Raw genomic sequence first — 6881 nt, 5'->3', positions numbered from 1 at the left:
GTGAGCTGAGATCAGGCCGTTGCACTCCAGCCTGGGCAACAAGAACGAAACTCCATCTCAAAAAATAATAATAATAATAATAATAAAAGAGTTCATGGTCCAACAGTGGAGTGTGATAAAAAAGGAAATGGTCTAGGCAATCGAATCAAAACATAAAGCTGACATGATGAACACCCCAAGCCATACATCTTCAAGGTGTTAGGGAAATGACAGAATTAAAAAGCAAAATCTCTACCAGGAATGATGGTTCACGCTTGTCATCCCAGCACTTTGGGAGGCCGAGGCGGGCAGAACGCTTGAGGTCAGGAGTTCGAGACCAGCCTGAGCAACACGGCGAAACCCTGTCTCTACAAAAAAATACAAACTTAGCCCAGCGTGATGGTGGGTGCCTGTAATCCCAGCTACTTGGAAAGCTGAGGCAGGAGAATCGCTTGAACCTGACAGGCGGAGGTTGTGGTGAGCTGAGATTGCGCCATTGCACTCCAGTCTGGGCAACAAGAGAGAAACTGTGTCTCCGAATAAAATAAAATAAAATAAAATAAAATAAAATAAAATAAAATAAAATAAAATAAAATACAAAAATTAGCCAGGGATGATGGTGCACACCTGTAATTCCAGCTACTCAGGAGGCTGAGGCAGGAGAATCACTTGAACCCAGGAGGTGGAGGCTGCAGTGAGCCGAGATCGTCCAGGGCACTCCAGCCTGGGCGACAGACATTCTGTCTCATAAAAAAAAAAAAAAAAAAAAAAAAAAAAGCAAAATCTCCTACCAATCCGGGAACTCCTTCCTCCTCCTTCCAATCCAGAAACCCCCCTCCTCAAGGGTAGAAGAAAAACAAAATTTTTTTTTTTTTTTTTTTTTTTTTACAAAACAAGCATTGTATTAGAGTGTGAAGTACATCCCAGACCATCCGTGAAAGGGATCAGAAACACAGAAAGAAAGAAATCTCACCCTTTTATGGGCCGGGTGTGGTGGCTCACACCTGTCATCCCAGCACTTTCGGAGGCCGAGGCGGGCGGATCACCTGAGGTCGGGAGTTCAAGACCAGCCTAACCCACATGGAGAAACCTTGTCTCTACTAAAAATGCAAAAAATTAGCCAGGAGGTATAGGCTTTGCAATTTGGAGTCAGGTGACAGCTTAAATGAAGCTCTTCTCCTCTGTGGCTTTTTCCTTCCCCCTTGGGGACGACATTTCAAAGAGATTCCTCCCAGACACTGCAGGAAACATTCTTGAGCTATGATATGGGTGGTACAGGTTTCTTAAAAAGATTTACATACATTTGAAAAAGGCAGAGAAAGAACTTGCAGCTACCAGTTTTGAGTTTTGCTGGGTGGGGTGGGTGGGGGAGTGGGAAAATATCCCTCCCCTCATTTTTCAGCAAGAGAAAATTTAAGCCTCTGATTTCTTTTCTTTTCTTTTCTTTTTTTTTTTTTTTTTTTTGAGATGGAGCTTTACTCTTGTCGCCCAGGCTGGAGTGCAGTGGCACAATCTCGGCTCACTGCAACCTCCGCCTCCCGGGTTCAACCGATTCTCCTGCCTCAGCCTCCCTAGTAGCTGGGATTACAGGCGACTACCACCACGCCCAGCTAATTTTGTGTTTTTTAGTAGAGATAGGGTTTCACCCTGTTGGCCGGGGTGGTCTCAAACTCCTGACCTCAACTGATACACCGCTTTCAGCCTCCCGAAGTGTAGAATTACAGGCACGAGTCACTGCACCAGGCCAGCCTCTGATGTTTTAGTGTATCTGCCCTTGATGGGGGAAAATAATGAAAAAATCTTTTTGGATGTGGAATTGTTTTTAGTGAAACCTAACATTTAAAAGGGCAAAGCAGACCGGGCGCGGTGGCTCACGCCTGTAATCGCAACACTCTGGGAGATGGAGGCGAGCGAATCACGAGATCAGGAGTTCGAGACCAGCCTGGCCAACATGGTGAAACCCCATCTCTACTAAAAATACAAACAAATGCCAGGCGTGGTAGCACGCACCTGTAATCCCAGCACTTTGGGAGGTCGAGGCAGGCGGATCACCTGAGGTCAGGAGTTCAAGTCCAGCCTGACCAACATGGCGAAACCCCGTCTCTAGTAAAAATACAAAAAAATTAGCCGGTCGTGGTGGTGGGCACCTGTCATCCCAACTACTCGGTAGGCTGAGGCAGGAGAATCGCTTGAACCCAGGAGGCGGAGGTTGCAGTGAGCCAACATCGTGCCTTTGCACTCCAGCCTGGGCGACAGAGCAAGACTCCGCCTCAAAAAAAAAACAAAACAAAAACAAAAACAAAAAAAACAAAAAAACCCAAAAAAATTAGCCGGGCGTGGTGGCAGGTGCCTATAACCCCAGCTACTGGGAGGCTGAAGCAGGAGAATCACTTGAACCCAGGAGGCAGAGGTTGCAGTGAGCCAACATCATCATGCCTTTGCACTCCAGCCGGGGGGACAGTGCGAGACAACACCTCAAAAAAAAAAAAAAAAAAAGGTGGCAAAGCAATAGGGTCGCGGTGGCGGTTTGCTTTTCCCCCATTCGTGGTCCCCCCAGCCCTGCCTGCCTCTGACGGTGCAATCTTGGAGCGAACGGAGCTGGGTTCCATCGGCTGCTCCATGCTGCCACCTGCTGGCGGGCGCCGGTGCACGCTCTTCCGGCAGGGCCCACCTGTTGCCATGGCAACAAGAGGGTTTGCCTGAAGAAGTGGGCTGTCCAGTTCTCACCTATATCTACAAACACCAATTCCAGCCCAGGCGGGCTGCACGCACGAGCCTGCTGCACTTTAGGGGTGGCCACAGCGCTTACAATGTTTTTTTAGAGGGTGAGGAACCTATATACACACACAGAGGGAGGCTCACTTGACTTCCAGTGGGGTGACCTCCCCACGAGTCCATCGTGGTTCCACATCCCCTAACTCAAAAATGCACTGAGTATCTTGATGCACGGACCGTAAAGCTGAAAAGTTGCAAAATCAACCATCGTAAGCTGGAAACCATCGGTATATATTCACGTCTACACACACTTTTTAAAAATTCATTCATTTTGAGACGGAGTCTCGCTCTGTGCCCCAGGCTGGAGGGCAGTGGCACGACCTCGGCTCACTGCAACCTCCGCCTCCCGAGTTCAAGCGATTCTCCTGCCTCAGCCTCCTGAGCAGCTGGGACTACAGGCGCCCGCCACCACGCCCGGCTAATTTTTTGTATTTTTAGTAGAGGTGGGGTTTCACCTTGTTAGCCAGGATGGTCTCGATCTCCTGACCTTGTGATCCGCCCACCTCGGCCTCCCATAGTGCTGGGATTGCAGACATGAGCCACCGCGCCCGGCCTACACACGCTTTCATTATTAAAATATTGCAGGCTAGGTGCGATGGCTCACGCCTGTAATCCCAGCACTATGGGATGCCGAGATGGGTGGATCACAAGGTCAGGAGGTCCAGACCAGCGTGGCCAAGATGGTGAAACCCTGTCTCTACTAAAAATACAAAAATTAGCTGAGTGTGGTGGCATGTACCTGTAATCCCAGCTACTCAGCAGGCAGAGGCAGAAGAATTACTTGAACCCAGGAGGCAGAGGTTGCAGTGAGCTGAGATCATACCACTGCACTACAGCCTGGGCAACAGAGTGAGTCTCCATCTCAAAAAAAAAAAAAATTGCAGTTTAATATAGAATAAACAAATGTATAAAGACAGAGAAAACAATGGTTACCACCCAAATGCCCATCAAGGATAGATTGGAGTAAGAAAATGTGGTAGATATACACCATGGATTACTATGCAGCCATAAAAAGGAACGAGACCATGTCCTTTGCTGGGACGTGGATGGAGCTGGAAACCATTATCCTCAGCAAACTCACACAGGAACAGAAAACCAAACACCGCATGTTCTCACTCATAAGTGGGAGTTGAACAATGAGAACACATGGACACAGGGAGGGGAACAACACACACTGGGGCCTTTTGCAGGCACAGAGGGCAGGAGAGCATCAGAAAAAAAAGAGCTAATGCATGCTGGACTTAATACCTAGGTGATGGATTCATCCAGGCAGCAAGCACTATGGCATGCCTTTACCCAGGTAACAAACGTGCACATCCTACACGTGCCCCCCACAACTTGAAATTGAAATTAAAATGAGAAAAATAATCATTGGACTAGACTTACAAAATGATTTTGGGGAGAAAAAAAGAGAAAGAAAGAACACTAGCTACCCATGGTTGGGGGTAGGTGAAATGGGGAGTTATTCCTTAAGGGCTGTGAGTTTCTGTCTGGGGTGATGAAGAAAAGTTGAGACAGCTGTAGAACATTATGAATGTATTTCAACGCTGCCATAAAAAAGGATGAGTTCATGTCCTTTGCAGGGACGTGGATGAAGCTGGAAACCATCATCCTCAGCAAACTGACACAGGAACAGAAAACCAAACACCGCATGTTCTCACTCATAAGTGGGAGTTTAACAATGAGAACACATGGACACAGGGAGGGGAACATCACACACCAGGGCCTGTCAGAGGGTAGGGGGCTGGGGGAGGGAGAGCATTAGGAGAAATACCTAATGCATGTGGGGCTTAAAACCTAGATGACAGGTTGACAGGTGCAGCAAACCACCATGGCACATGTAAACCTATGTAACAAACCTGTACATTCTGCAAATGTATCCCAGGACTTAAAGTAAAATCAATAAAATAAAATAAAAAACATTATGAATGTATTTAATGCCACGGAACTGTATGCTTAAAAATGGTCAAAATGGCAAATGGTATATTATGTCTACATTACCACCATAAACATATAAGAATTGATTGCAATTTCTTCCTTAAGGCTAGAACAAAACAAATCCAATCGTTAGAAATCAAAGGCAAAAACAACCTGCCCTAATTGCTAATGTAACATGAGAGTGTAAAGGAAAAAAATGCTGGCTCGTTGAAGTGGTATAATATGCCAGTATGGACACCTTTGTCCTGCCTCTCACTGTGATACTCGGTGTCAGAAAAGAATTCAAGCCCAACCAACCAAAGAAAAACTTTACACTTGGGAGTCTTTGGAAGGATAAAAAAAAAATCCCGAAAAGATGCATCGACACAACTTTACTGCAAGGCCGGACACGGTGGATCACACCTGTAATCCCAGCACTTTGGGAGGCCGAGGCAGGCAGATCACGAGGTCAGGAGATCGAGACCAGCCTGGCCAATATGGTGAAGTCTCCTTCTCTATTAAACATAATAAAATTAGCTGGGCATGCTGGCGCGCGCCTGTCATCCCAGCTACTTGGGAGACTGAGGCAGGAGAATCATTTGAACCTGGAAGGCAGAGGATACAGTGAACCAAGATAGCGTCACTGCACTCCAGCCTGGATGACAGAGTAAGACTCTGTCTCAAAAACAAAACAAAACAAAACGACTACAACAAAAACTTGACTGTAATAGAAGGAAACATACGAGCCTCCTGTAGGTGTTATCACTCATAAGTTTCACTTCACAAATGGCCATTTTGAGGGAGCCCAAAGACAGCAATTATTCTTAAATTATAGAGTTGATCAACCAAAGGTCAATCATAGTAGTGTCAGCAATGCTGAAAAAATGGTGGCGTTTTTTGTTTTGTATTGTTTTGTTTTGTTTCTGAGATGGAGTTTCACTCTTGTTGCCCAGGCTGGAGTGCAATGGCACGATCTCGGCTCACCGCAACCTCCACCTCCCGGGTTCAAGTGATTCTCCTGCCTCAGCCTCCCAAGTAGCTGGAATTACAGGCGTACCCCACCACACCCGACTACTTTTTTGTATTTTTAGTAGAGACGGGGTTTCTCCATGTTGGTCAGGCTGGTCTCGAACTGCTAACCTCAGGTGATCCACCTACCTCGGCCTCCCAAAGTGCTGGGATTACAGGCGTGAACCACCACGCCTGGCCGTCTCTTTTTTTTTTATAAGTACATCAGTCATATTGGATTTTGAGCTCACCCTAATGATCTCATCTTAACTTGATTTCATCAGCAAAGATCTTACTTCTTTTTTTTTTTTTTTTGAGACAGAGCTTCACTCTTGTTGCCCAGGCTGGAGTGCAGTGGCACAATCTCAGCTCACCAGAACCTCTGCCTCCCAGGTTCAAGCGATTCTCCTGCCTCAGCCTCCCTAGTAGCTGGGATTACAGGCATGTGCCACCATGCCCAGCTAATTTTGTATTTTTAGTAGAGACAGGGTTTCTCCATGTTGATCAGGCTGGTCTCAAACTCCCAACCTCAGGTGATCTGCCCTCCTGGGCCTCCCAAAGTGCTGGGATGACAGGCATGACCCACTGTGCCCGGCCGATCTTACTTCTCAATAAGATCCCATTCACAGGTTCCAGGAGCCACAGCCTGGACAGATCTTTTGGGGGACAGAATTCAACCCACGACAACTTGCTTTGACAATTATTCCATTTGTTTTGTTTTCTCATCTTTTTAGTTGGAAGAAAAAAAAAAAGTGTTTAGACTGAGAGTAAAGAAAGTACCAAAATCATCTAAAACGTACACTAGAGGAAAACAAGAAGTAGAAAACCTTGTTGACATCACGGAAGAGGCCCAGGGAGAGATGGGTACGAGATTGGTAGGAGGGAAATCTTTGCCTCCTCGGTAACATCTTCTGCTGATTTCTCTGTATCCACAGATGGGGCGTGATCTAATCTGACGGCAAATGCCTGTGTTCTCATGGCGGCTGCATGGAAAGATTTGAGTACAGATCCATATAGGAGAGACAGACAGGACTGTCTGAGGCAGAAAGAGAGACAGAAAGCTTGTTTCACGGTTGAACACTTCTCACTGTTGAAATGGCATCACTAATACATCACAGAGCTGTGCAAGGCAGCCTGAAAGGAGAACCTCATATTTCATAGACACCCATTGTTGCTACATCCATCACTGGTGCCAAAGTTCT

The sequence above is a fragment of the Macaca mulatta genome, chromosome X (genome assembly GCF_049350105.2).
Source record: "Macaca mulatta isolate MMU2019108-1 chromosome X, T2T-MMU8v2.0, whole genome shotgun sequence".
Lineage (NCBI taxonomy): Eukaryota > Metazoa > Chordata > Mammalia > Primates > Cercopithecidae > Macaca > Macaca mulatta.
This window is presented reverse-complemented; position numbering follows the sequence as displayed.